Source organism: Zonotrichia leucophrys, chromosome 8 (genome assembly GCF_028769735.1).
Source record: "Zonotrichia leucophrys gambelii isolate GWCS_2022_RI chromosome 8, RI_Zleu_2.0, whole genome shotgun sequence".
Classification (NCBI taxonomy): domain Eukaryota; kingdom Metazoa; phylum Chordata; class Aves; order Passeriformes; family Passerellidae; genus Zonotrichia; species Zonotrichia leucophrys.
In genome coordinates, this window is record NC_088178.1 from 8,953,086 (window position 1) to 8,966,984 (window position 13,899).

A 13,899-nucleotide genomic window follows, 5' to 3' on the forward strand; every position below is an offset into this window, starting at 1 on the left:
GCAAAACCTCTAGATATGTAGAAAATGGATTAATTTAGTATATTCTGAAGCTGTGAGTGTAGTTTACTTTACTCTGGTTTTCCATTCCAAATTAGAGCCATGAAGCAACTGATACTTTGTCTTTTCAGAATCAGCTGTTCTACATGTAATCCAAAAGACACAGAGCCTTTTTCTGTAAGTTTTGCATAACATGAAAATAGCTGACCTCAACCTAAATTATATCTAATGCATTAGCATAGGAACTGATATAAGAGAATTTGCAGGAGGTGGGAGAGATGAGCATTTGTTTTGTAGATAGAAGCAACTGAAAAATAGATAACTTAGAGATGAAGATTCCTACTCATTCTTCCACTGCAGTTTACCAATATACATTATACATCTTTTTACCAGTCTAATAATGTAAAGGAGCTTTAAAACTGATACAGATACTTAAACAATTCAGCTCTTACATACTGACAGTAAAAGAGATCTCATGTAAATTGAATTAGACCTACAAGCCTTAATTTTCTCCCAGATTTATTAATGCTTTAGAGTAAAAGGACAAATGAAAAAATATGCAAAAATCTACTTCATCTGGATTGGACAAGAGGAGAATGGAAGTGCCATCAGGGCAGCTCCATCTCAGGGATCATGGAATGACCTACATTGGAAGGAACCTTGAAGATCATCTCGTTCCAAGTTCCCTCCATGGGCAAGGACACCTTCCCCTAAACCAGGCTACTCAGAGCCCCATCCAACCTGGCCTTGAACACTTCCAGGGATGGGGGCACGTACAGCTTCTCTGGTCAGCCTGTGCCAGTGCCTCAGCACCCTCAGAACAAATAATTTATTCATAGTGCTTAATATAAACCTATTGTCTTATATATCATGAGTTCTATTATCATTATAGTGCAAGGGTTCCATATCCTCAAAGTTTCATACCTCCTTGATGTTCCTCATAGGCAGTTCCTCTAAGCACTAACTCTTCTTGGTCCTTGGAGCAGCCATCTAACTCCAGAGCCTACCAATCCACTCTTTTATACCACTTGTTCTTACTGGCTACAGGTGTGGCCTGTTAAGATCAGGCCTGCTCCTAATCTTTAGTAATTGGTCCAGCTGCAACTCATTGGGCAATAAGATTATATTCTATACCACCTTCATTTACCCATACTGTATCCCCCTACATAAACCTATTGTTTCATTATGAAACCATTCCCACTAGCCCTGTCACTACATCCTCTTGTAAAATGTCCCTGTCCATATTTTTTGTAGGCTCCTTTCAGGAAGGCTGCAATTAGGTCACCCCAAAGCCTTCTCTTCTCTAGGCTGGACAAACCCAGTTCTCTCAGCCTTTGCTCATAGGAGAAGTGCTCCATCCCTCTGATCAACTGGGTGGCCCCTTCTGGACTCCAGCAGCACCTTACACTTGGCCTTACTAAACCTCATGGGATTCCCAAACCTCATGAGATTTGTTATCAGTCCAAAAAACCATAGAGCACAGTTTCTAGTTAACAACCAAGCTCAATATGGAGGCAACAAGAGATGTAGATGAAAAACACCAAGCCAAATCCAAAACAAGCATCACATCCTTTCTGTTAGCAATCTGCCATTCTCTGCCAAATCAAAACCATGTGGGTTTGGGTCTATAAAAGTGGTGCAAAGTAGGGGTAAAATCTCCAAAAGGGAGATGAGAAACACACAAAAAAATGGCCACACATCCTGTCACTTGGAAGCAGCAGAGCAAGGCAGAGAAGTCCCAAGAAAAGCCAATTACTTTTTTTCAAGTTGATACCACTACATTCACACATGTAGTGATTTTCTTTTAGCACAGAAGGCATAAAAGGAACAGAGGAAAGGCAAAAGCACAAATCCTCTGAAGACAAAAATTATTCTGTTCAGTATTTAGCATGGGAGAATTTGAATCTTCCTAATGCAAGCTGCAAGGACCCATGCTTTGTGCAGGGAGATTCACAGGGAGCACAGGAAACAGAATTTACCCGACACAAAAATGCCACCCTATGAAGGGGTTTGGGGTTCACTGACTGAATCCAACTCTGTACAGATCTAAATCTGCCACCCCAAATAACTCCAGAAAAGCTTTGAGAGATAGAAAAGGCTCATCATCGCCATAAGCTGGAGCTGACATATTGTCAATTAAGGAATCTTAAGTATCACAGAATTCCTCACTTGCCAGGTACAATTAATTTAATGTAAAGCATACTGCTAATAAAGTGATCTTCCTCTTAAGTGCTCCTGAAACCCATAAAGGGATTTCCTTCAGAACATTGTTAGCAAAGCTTGCTGAAAGACATATTCTCCCCTGGGAACACCAAGGGGTTTGTCAAAAATGGCAAAATCAAAACCTATTTCCCACTCTATGGCCATAATAAATATCTTTTAGAATACTTTTATATGATCTGCAGTTTATACCTTGTACCAAGAATTCCCCACTCACCCCTGAGTGTACTTGGGTCTGTTTTAGTCCTTGTTCCTCAAATAAGTTACAGTAGGTTTATGTTATCTCAGCAGATATCAGTACATCTCCTAACAAGAGAATCACCTTGTCACACCTTACAGACTTGAAAAGCATTTCTTGCAATGAGAGTTTGCTCTCAGCCCCGTTTTAATGGCGCTGGAGGCTTGGGGGTTTTATCACCTTGTTTGAATCTTATCCACACCCATTCCCGGTTGTAAATGAGTGGCTATGTCATCTCCCCTGTGCAAAGTTTTCCAAACTACTAAATTCACAAACATCAATTTCTCCATTAAAATGCTTAGCCATAACACTGTCATGAGACAATACTTAAAAACAAAATACTGTACTTTAAAAAAACACCACATACCTACATTATGTGATTTCATCATTCAGTTTCTTTAAAGGTACTCTTTCAAGATTTGAAATAGGTCTCTTTCAATGAGAGTAGAGTTTATTAACTAAATACTATAAATGATGTATATATTTCTATAATATTATTTATATATTTATACTAAATAAATAAACAAACTTTAGTGTATTAACTAAATATATATAGAATATGCATGTCCACAAGTATTCCACATTTTTATTGACTCCTTGCATGATCATACAAACATCTTTTTTAACCTTTCAATGTTATTTATCCAAAAATGCACTGTAAAGGGCTCTAAGTTTTCCTGCTTAAGAGCAGATGATGATTTAAGGTGGACATGACCAAAAGTGACACCTTGGCTGGGTAAGGACTTTCATGTGATGCATGTGCTAGGTTGTTGTTAAGGTTCAGGGAAGCTGCATTCCAGAGCTGTCACTGTCCTTGCAGCCAGGTATGTGCAAAGGCTAACCTGCTCGAACTCACACACCCATGTAAACACACTCATTAATTAATCAATGGACTCCTGGGCAGAGATCATTGCTTGGATGGAATTGAGTTTTCCTTGATTTTCTAATCAATGTGTCCTCCCAACAAGACTGAGATAGCAGATCTTCATAATCAGGTCAGCTTTAAGTACAAGTTTAACAAAGGGGATGGGGGAGCTTTTATAAACATCACTTCAAACTACAGTGCTTTGAGAGATAAGACACTCAAAAATGTAAATGTTTATGATACAACTGTATTAGCTCAGCATTTGGTTTACTGGTAGTATTTGCAAATCTTTGCAGTCTGATCCATAGTACCTTTTGTTTGCTAGATGAATTTGCATCATAATCTACAGAAGACATGAAGTATGCATTTAGTAAATATTTACAAGCCTTTGTAAAGTTTAACCAGACATTTGCTTTACCTGTGAAGTCTGGGAGCTTTATTAATTGTTTCTATGCAAATTAATTTAGAAATTAAACATAAGTAATATTTCTATGCATATCAACTTCAATTCGTAGACAATTTAGAAAATATGGGTGGATTTCTAATTTCTATTTCAAATTTACTTCTAATTCAGAAGTGACAGCTGGCAGAATCTAACAGTAGAATAAGCCACCTTTCAGGTCTGCTGCCCAAATCCAGCCTTCAGCCAGCAAATTTCAAATGCTTTCCAGTGGATGCTGATTATTCATAGGAGTGTTTGAAAACAAGGGCTGGTCTTTGCCCAGTTCCAGTTCAGATGCGAGTCAGACACCTTGCAGCTGCCTCCCTGTTAGGAACTTAAGAGAAACAAAAGATGGAAAAAAGAAAGAAGCTGTTCTTTCCTCTGCATAGGAAAGAAAAAAAAGGTTTCAAGAAACATTTCTGGCAATATTAAGAGAATATACCAAATTCTTTCCCACACTTAGTGATTATTGTGGAGATTTTTTTCAGCCCAGCCCAGTTTGCTTTAAGGAATAATTTTTTAGTGAAGCAGCAGGGTCAGGCAGCATCTTTCAATATGCATGGATTCAGGAGAAGGAAATCACTCATTCAAGTCATTTGCAAGTAAAAGTTTCTTACCAGATTGAACGCTTTCTTGCTGAATAAATTCAGTTCTTCTCTTTAGGCAAGAATATACTCCTCATACTTCTCAAATGTATATTTTAAATGCTGCAGGTTGCAGGCTACCTGATTAATATGGTACTCATTAAAACTATGATGGAGCTTTTTTAAAAAGTTCTATTCAAAGCAGTATGAAACTGATTTTTGTAATCAGACATAAAAACTTCATATTATTGTAATCTTCTGAGTGTGCACTTAATGTGGTAAGGCCAAATGTACACAAAATTAGGAACGGACCTTCATTGAAATTAAAATGTGTTAAAAATCTCTAGGCTGCTTTAGAAACTCTCTGCTATGTCTACCAAAAAATTTCAAGCAGTAAATCAAGGAATCCTAAATATTAAAAGAACAGTTTCCAGCTATTTATTTGCCATGGATTAAGGTCCTATTTTTGCACTAGCATACATATAAAAGAGTATATACTGACAGAAGTTTTATATGAAAATTAGTTATAAAAAGCCAGGTTCTCAGCTCTACAAACAGTATTTAATTTACAAATAGCCAATAGAAACAGTGTATTTTTATATTTGCTTGGATTAAAAGATTAAAAGTCAGTGTATGGGTTCCTCTATCAAAAGATCCTTGGCCCTCTTCTGATGTTGTGGCTGACATAATGGGGAGCCCCCAGTGCCAGGTTCTTTGGTCAGTGATTTGTCCTCATGTTTTGTTGAGGGTGCTTTGCTCATAATTAATTTCATAAGGTAATTTAGCAATGTCAACCTTTCTTCTTAGGAATAAGGAAATTCCCTCTAACAAAATTATTTTTTTTTTTCTGTAAAGGAAAAACTATACCCCTGTGGAGTGTATGAATTCTAATGTAGGCATATATGGCAGGTATTTAAGGAAGACTTCTACACTGCTGTTTGTTTTAACACTTTGTTATGCAACTGGATCACAGGTAAATCACTGCATCTTGTGTAGGTTTCTTCATTCAGAGATGTAAGGATCACAGACCCAGTTGCCATTGTGCTAAATAGCTGCAAATACTTCAGGCAGATGGGCTATCCCTGTATGCATTTGCCTTTTTTGATTCACCACTACATCAGATACCAAAGACACAAAGTGGATGGGAGGGCTCTCAGCACAACAGGTGGAATATAATCCCAGTAATTAACTAATACAATAAACTTCCATATTTATCACAATGCTTACTGAAGAAATTCTGGAGTTTAGTAGCTAGGTGAAATGAGAGCAGAAGGAGGAAGTGACATCTCCAGAATGCAAGGCCAGTGGGCTGTCCTTGGGACAGTACAGCCCTAGTGCATGAACACAGCTGATGGCTTTATTTGCTGGGTTAGTCCCAATGCCTACCCTAACCACTGGAGCTGCTGGTTCAGTTGAAGAGCAGAAGAGTGGTAGGAACACCATGCTGTTTGGCATTTGAGAGGTTGTGCCTGAGAGAGTTCAGAGAGATGACAGCAGTGAGCCTGTGGAGCCACTTGACTGTTTTATTTTAGGGCTTTGCTCCTCAGCGGTGGTGAAGGGAACAGGGCTCCTAGCAGTTCTCAAATGTTGCTGTACTTCTGCCACAGAATCAGGCCATTTTATTGTCAGAATCCCTGGCAAACACAAAAATGAAATCATATTGATATGACTTATTTTGCACAGAATTTTCCATCTGTTCCTCTTCTCAACAGTTCCATTAGAAAGTTGTATTGCTTCATATGCTATTATTAACAGATGTTGGAGCAGAATAAAGTGTACGTGTTCCTGAGAATTAGAAGTGTTGCTAAGTACAAACCTCTGTCCTCAGACTTGCATTTTAACACCACACCAAAGCACCTTGCTGCCATGTGAAACCCCACTTGTGGGATGGTTCCATCCCCTCTGGTTCCTGCTCAGAGCAGGCTGCTTGGGGTCTCAAGCAGGTTGGCTCAGAGCATCTGCAAGGGTGAGGGACACTGCAGCCCCTCTGGACATCCTGCTCACTCCAGTGTTCAATAACCCTCTCAGCAAAAAGGAAAATTACTGTATCACGTCAAAATCTCTCATGTTTCAACACATCTTTACTGCCTCTTTCCACATCTGGGAAAAGCTGGGTTCCTTCTGCTCCTGACCCCACTGAGTAGCTGCATACACCCGGGGGGTTCTCCCTGAAGCCACCACCTCTCCTTAGGGCTGAACATGCATAGCTCTCTCAGCAACTCCAGCCACACAATATCCTGGCAGCCCACCCCTGGCCCTGCATCAGTGTTTCATTTTCTCATGATGGGGAGCCCAAAATGGGGCAGAGTAAACAAAGAGAAACAAAGAGAGGGACTCATGCCTCCTCTTCAGAGGCTGCCTGGCCTATTGCTCACAGGGCTTGGAGTGCTGTCAGCCTCCTTTTGCTACAGGAGCACGTTGCTGACTCACAGTCAGCTCCCTGAGCACCAGGACCCCAGGTTTTATTCTGCAATACTGATTTCTGCACAGCAAATCCCCAGCCTGTAGTGCATCAGGGCCCTGATTCAACTCCCCCTGCCAGGATTTTAGTTGGTTCAGGAGTTTATGTGACTGAGTTCAAGGTCAGCCTTTTTGCTGATCTGAGCTATTTGTTGGGAATAAAGCTAGAGACAACCTCAGCAAAGGCTTGCCTGCCTCTCCATCCCTTGGGAGCTGCTTTCAAGCTGAGGCTCTTGCACTTGGCCTCTGCCTGAGTGACACTGCAGCTGTGCTGCAGCTGTGTCAGTGCCCAGTCTCCTGCCTCCCTGATCCTGACCTGCTGGCTTGATTTCCTGCCTTGACCTTGAACCTGCCTCATCACAACAGACTTGCTGTGTGGTCACTAGAGCCAGGCTGACACAGGCCACTCTTTCCAGGCATATAAGCACAAGAAGCCCTTTTATACCATTTACATCATTTGCTAATTTCAACTCAGTTTGAGCTTTGGATTGTGCAGTTCTTTCTATGCATGCTCCAGAAGTGTCTCTGAATACCTTCTAAGCTGCCACCTCTGCATCCTCCTTCAGTGCTCCCTGTGTGCATCTGGGCTGGGCCAGGAGTCCCCTCTCCACCTATGCTTCTCCTCTGTTACTCTTGTTTTACTTTCCATATATTGCAATAGACTGCTTTTATGCCCTAAGGAGGTTGTCCTTGAAGACTGACTCACTCTCCTGGGCTCCTTATTCCTCCTAGTCTGTCTCACACGAAGATTTGTCAAGTCTCATGGTCATTGCAGCCAAGGCCGCCCTTGACCTTCACCTTTTCAACCAATTCTTCCTTCCTTGTGTGTAATGGGTCCAGCAATCAGTTCAGTCATCACCTGCTACAACAAAATGTCCTCAGTACACTTCAAAAAATCTCCTGGATTGGTTGTGCATGATCCTGTCACTGTTCCAGTGGACAGGGCATTTGAAATTTTCTATGAATTCCAGTGCCTGGGATAAAGAAGCACTCAAAAGAGGACTACACAAAAATTAATCTTCATGCCCAGAACATGTTTAGTCTCCAAGTATCCCTGCAAACACATGTGATACCAAAAAGAAACCTCATGCACACTACAGCATGAGTGGGAAATGCAGCTGAGAGCTGTGGTGAACTGCAGTCAGCCAGACAATGGGGATGGGCACGATGGGACAGAGCCTAAGACCTCAAGACACCAAGCAAGAGGGCATCACCTTAAGTCCTGATTTTGGTGTTGACACCAAAGGAGAGGATCACTACATCCTTATCACCTTCACTTCTTGAAGTAGCTAATCTCTGCATGTTTCTATCCAAACAGCATCAGAAGTAGCACATGAGATCTGATGGACTATATTGGAATACAATAGTTTTGAAATCCTCATTTCCAAGGATCAATTTTTTTAATTTCTCTTGCAATCTCCAGAGAAAACAAAGCTGAAATTCCTTATTCGAGGAACTTTTACACATTAAAATGTAATTGCACTCTATAAATGAGTCCAAGGACATGTTCTTTCTGTTCTATCTCCTAAGTTTCTTTAATGCCAGCTGTTCAATATGGTATTTTGTATACAGGTTTCTATGGCAAAGCATCAGTGGTGTGCATTTCAAAAAGCATTGTGAAAGCTGTTATCTATAATTCATGGTTTGCTCATCACACCTAGTATTCCTTAATAACACTCAATTTACAGCAATAAACAGGGCTGGGCCTGTTCTAAGGGTACAAACCAGGCAATCTGAAATATGCCAAGTGAAAGCATTTTAAGGAGCTTACAGAATATTCCTGACACCAGCAATTACACTCACAAGTATATTCATTGATGTCACAATCAACTGCAATTGTTTGTTCCACTTCTGAAATATTCTGGACATTTTTTTCCCTTCACATAATGTATAGTAAACTTGGCAAGTGGGGAGACACGGGGAATAGTTTTACAGAACAATATGTCATTTTTCTTTTTCACAGAACATATGTCAGGCACCAGCAGACTCAGGAGATGTAATCCATATGAGAGTTCCTTTAATGTGTTACAAAATACAGTCAGAATCTTGCAAAAGGATTTTCTTTCTTCAGTGTATAAGCTTGGGATGACAATTATGTATAATGGAGCATTCAGTACACTTAAAGTAAAAAAATAAAATTAAAAAAAAAAAAAAAGAGATAAGAAAGAACTCCTTTCCACAGTAAAACTATGGGGTATTTCTAGGCATTAGTGAAGTAAATAAAACTTGTTTTGAACTGAAGGACCTCCTTTAAAAACTTCTGGTTTTGCCTGGAGACATGATATACTGTGATTCTGATGTGATGCAACTTATTTTCACTTTTGGAATCTACAGACTGAATGAAAATCACCTACAGTATGGAGTGTGTTATCAATCTTCTCACATTATAGAGGCTGTTTTTATGATGGATACAGTAGCGGATTCTTGAAATAGTCTTACTGCAGTGCCCATGCACTTATCCAAATGCTTGCAATTGCCTCTGCTGTTTTCCTGAGACTGCCTCTGTTAAATGTTATCACTGAAAAAATTAAATTTCTCATCATGCAGTCATCAACTTGTAACAGCAGTAACCCAGAGAAGTAATAACATACTGTGTTTTATTGCAAGATGATTTCTGGCCTGCTGAGGAAGTCAACCAATATTTCCAACAAATCTGGGCATTACCCATGACATAAATCTTCTTTCATCACACATATGGCAGATGAGCAGTCATCCACTGCCAGTAAAGATATTTGTCTTACCTATTTTGTTTTGGACTCACTCAGAAACAAAGAGAGCAAGCTCACTGCACTTCTCAAACCAGACACTTGCAGGCTTTCACTCCCTGCAACAGAAGAATCAGCACAAACCACCTTTAATGCAAGCAACAAACAGCATCCCTCCAGTCCATCTGCTGTGTGCAGCTACACAGGAGATCTGCAGCACTCAAAAGGATTACTGAAGTATGGCAGTTCTGCTTCTGTAGCCACTCTTGTGCTGAACTCATGCTGCACTGTAAAACCAAGCACCAAGGCCAGGTGCATTAACTAGGGACAAGTGAGGGATCCCTGTTTCCTGGTGACTGTTCACAGTTATGCATCCAAAAGAAAGCATTTCTAGAACCAGATCGTGAAAATGTGTGCCAACAGAGAATACTCTTCTTGATAGCTTAAAACTGAAATCTGCAATCTTCTCAGAGCTTTAGAAGAGGCTGTATTGAAAACATCTGTGCTGCAGCTGGATTGCAAGGCAAATAGGATCCTAAACAACTGGGACAAGCACTGGGTGAGCTGTGACTTGCAAGGTCACTGTGCTGCCTTGCTTCCTTTACTGTCTTCTCCTTCATCACAGGGATTTACCTCTGCAGAACCATCAAGGAGCTAGCAGGTGCCTGAGAAAGAGACAAAGGGGCCTGAAGGATGAGTACTAGTGGTGGGGAATCTCTTAAAGGCCTCCCACAAAAGAAGTTGCACTGTCTTGTTTCCATATGAAGCAGGATGCTTTTCTGTGACAAGCAGCAGCAATGCTGTTTTCTATTTCTTCTTCAACAGAAGTAGAAAAATATCTTCAATGCATTATGATTAATTTGCCTTAAATTTTTTTTTTCTGTCCTTAGCTCCTTAGATTTTACTGCCTATTCATCTGTGTCTATGAAATAGTTACGATTGGTCAATTTTTTTCTGCCTATAATGTTAATAAAGTACATTGAGAATGTTAATTAGAATTCTACGTTTCAAAGAATATTTTCTTAATATTCTCTGCAAGCACTTTTGGGGTAAGAAGTTTATATTACTAAATGGTTTTGAAATTTTCAAATTTTCATGTCCAAAAGGAATTGTGATCTTATTATATCCAGTTCAACCTTGTCTATTCTGTTTTCCCAAATACCATCAAAATAACTTTCTTTGGACTTCTTTGTTCTTTCACATTATGTTTTCAAGTATCTTCTTTTTGCAGGGAGTTAATTTTCTTCAATGTCCAGCACTATTTTTGCTATTTATGAGCAGCTCTGCTGCCACTTATTTATGAGCTTCATTATCTGTGCTCTTGCCGTCAACTCTCTCCATGTTGGACTGAGGCACACATCATCCCTTGAGCACTGGGATAAAGTTGTGTTTTCCCATTAAAAAAAAATCATTCAAGTTTTCAAAACCTTTCATTCACTAGCTTGTATATAAACTCAAATTTGAGAATAATTGATCTTGAAATGTCTGGCTGAATATACAGCCTGCCTGAAACAAGAGCAGGAGAGCTCCCTCTGTCCACTCCCATAGTTTGTGTGAATCCATGTGGATCCAGCAGGAGACTGATTCAGTGTGTCAGGGGTAGGGGATGGAGGGAGACCTGCACATCTACCCAAACAGAAACACAGGGTCCTCTGCTGTGGCTGAGAGCATTTTCCGGGAAAGAGAGAGGAGTGTGACGATGTTAAACCAAACAAGAGAGGAGAACACAAAGATCTCTTTGTCAAGTTTCCAAGACACAGTTGCCTTCATCCTTTCTTGGTGTGCAGAATGCTTCCCCTGGCCTCCTAATGAAGCTGCCAAACACCGCCCTCTTAATATTTCATGCATCATTTCACTGCACAGACCTTTCTGTCCTTGGCATTTGTCCTGTATCAGTTTTTATCTGCTGGATCCTTACAGTCCTGGGGAGTAACTGCACCCATGAGGCTGCTGGTACAGAAAGCAGTGCTGCCTCTCCCAGTGAATCCAGGAAGGTTTTACCCATGGGTTTCAGGCCGTAAGAATGAATATGATCTTTTCCATGGGTGAAGCAGCCTGACCAGATTCTCTCAGTATGGAACTGAGGGTAGAAGGCTAGAGGATCCATAGAGGATCATCGCTGGTTTGTTTTCCAAGTTTAAGCATTAAAAAAAACACCAAAACCAGAACCTGATATTTCAACTGATAAGCCTGGCAACCCCCTAATCAGCTGTTTGTATCAGAATTACAGAGGGCAATCCAAGCCATGAAGTGGTGCAGTCCCAGCATTTCCACCCATCACACCTTCTGGCACAGCCACAGGAAGCACTCTGGGCTGGCTCTCACCAAATGAGGCCCTGCGGTCTTTGCCTATCTGCCAGCGCAAGTCCAGGCCAAGGGGGTTCTCTTTGTTTTCACCTTAAAAATTTATGGAAAGTTCAGCATTATGTTGAAAATAAGCTGTCATTTCTCAGAGCAGCCTCATGTATCTTAAAATCCACTACAATCCAAAATAACGTACTGTAATTAAAGGCAGGGAACAGACGTGTTGAAGGAGACAGATCAAGCCCCATGTCATTCATACCAACCCATCTTCACAAAAGTCAGGTAATTTATACCAGCTGATATTTTAGCCTTGCATTTTAAGCTTCCAGTAAGAAATTAGGAAAACAATACTGAGAGCAATCGAGAGAGTTATAAAAAAGATTTGAAATTATTAAGATTTAATTTCTAGATTTTTGTATAAAACCCAAATGTTTACTAATCAGGTCAAGGCATGTATCTATTCAGGAGCCATCTCAGTATTGTTGAGGAATTTGGCAAAACTCTCAGATCGACTTTCTTTTGTAGCACTTATTGCCAAAATGCTTTGTCATTTTCCAAGAAATGTATATTTCTTGGATTCGCTGTCCCAGCTGGTTTATTGATTCCATGGTTCTCCTTTCCAAATCACTGTTCCAGCTCATTGATAATTCTATCCAGTGCTGGTTACACAAAATGTTGTTGAAAGTCCTCTGTACTTTGAAAAGCCATGTGTTGACCAGTATTTTTAGTTAACAGATATACTCAGCCAAGATGACAATCTCCAAATTTTCTACTTCAGTGTTTTTCCCACAGAAGGCAATGAACTGTTTGCTGCAATAAACTCTTCTGTTTTGCCCATAGTTATGGCCACAATCCATGCTCTAAATCATTGTCTACATTATTTTAATATAAATCCTTTTTCAAATACCCTTCTAATTCAATGGCACGCTGTAAATCAAATACACACTATTATAACTGCCTTGAGACTCTACTGGAGCTCTTCAAATATACTCTTTAAAAGCACTGGCTTTATGGCAAGCTTCAGGATAAATTTACAGCATGATACACAAAGACTTAGTCACGGGATCAAATTCTGCATGCAGAGAAGCTTAATGGCTTTGTCTTCTCAAACACACAGGTGGTTCACTTTAGAAATATATATAGTCCCACTGAAGTTAATAGAATTATGTGTATGCTTAAGGTTAAGTATATGCATAAGTATTTTCAGGAATATTTCCAGTATTCCAAATTATCTAGATAGCTTCATATTTAAAATCTTACCTTTGTAATCAGGCATGTATTTTTCTTTCTTTCAAAGTATTTCATGTGCTTTGGTGGTGACTGGCAGATTTTGTGGTTAGCAAAACTTGACAGAAAAGAATCCACTAGCTCAGATCATCAAGAACTTGGCTACATTAATCACACTTACTAACAGTGTTGCTAAGAAATGGACCTGGGTGACAGCAGTCCCACATGAGCCATCTCCAGGGTCAGGCTTAGCACTATCTCAGTTTGCTGTTGCAGTTTAGGACACAGAGGTACATTACAGGTTCACAGCACTTTCTTAAGTCAAATCAAACACAGGCAAAGCCTACACCACTGCCTTTTTTCCCCCCCTCCTAAAAAAAAACAAAAAAAAACCAAAAAACCAACACACAACCCCCCCCCCCCCCAACAAAATTTTAAAAACCCTCAATGTGACACAAGAGAAGGATACTTTTGCCAGGCAGCCTTGGAGTGAGGCTTCTTTCTCTGCTTCATATACGTGCCTGAGGCTTTAAACCCTGTCTACCCAGCTGATTGGAAGGGATATCAGGCTGACAGCCACGATGATGCAGACCAGGAACAGCATGAATAATAGTCCTCATGGTTTGATACAAACTAGTATATCAGATTACCTATTTTCCAAGAGATTTCTACCTCTGCACAGCAAATCCACTTTGAAACTGCAGCTGGTCTCTGGGCACAGATCACTTGAGCAAGCCAGGACGAGTCCTGAGCAACTGTGGGAAGGAACAAACAGTCCACACTTCAAAACACAACTTTCTGATCATTTTGTTAGGAATAATAGGCTCTGTAAGAGACAGGACATACTGAAAAGGCTA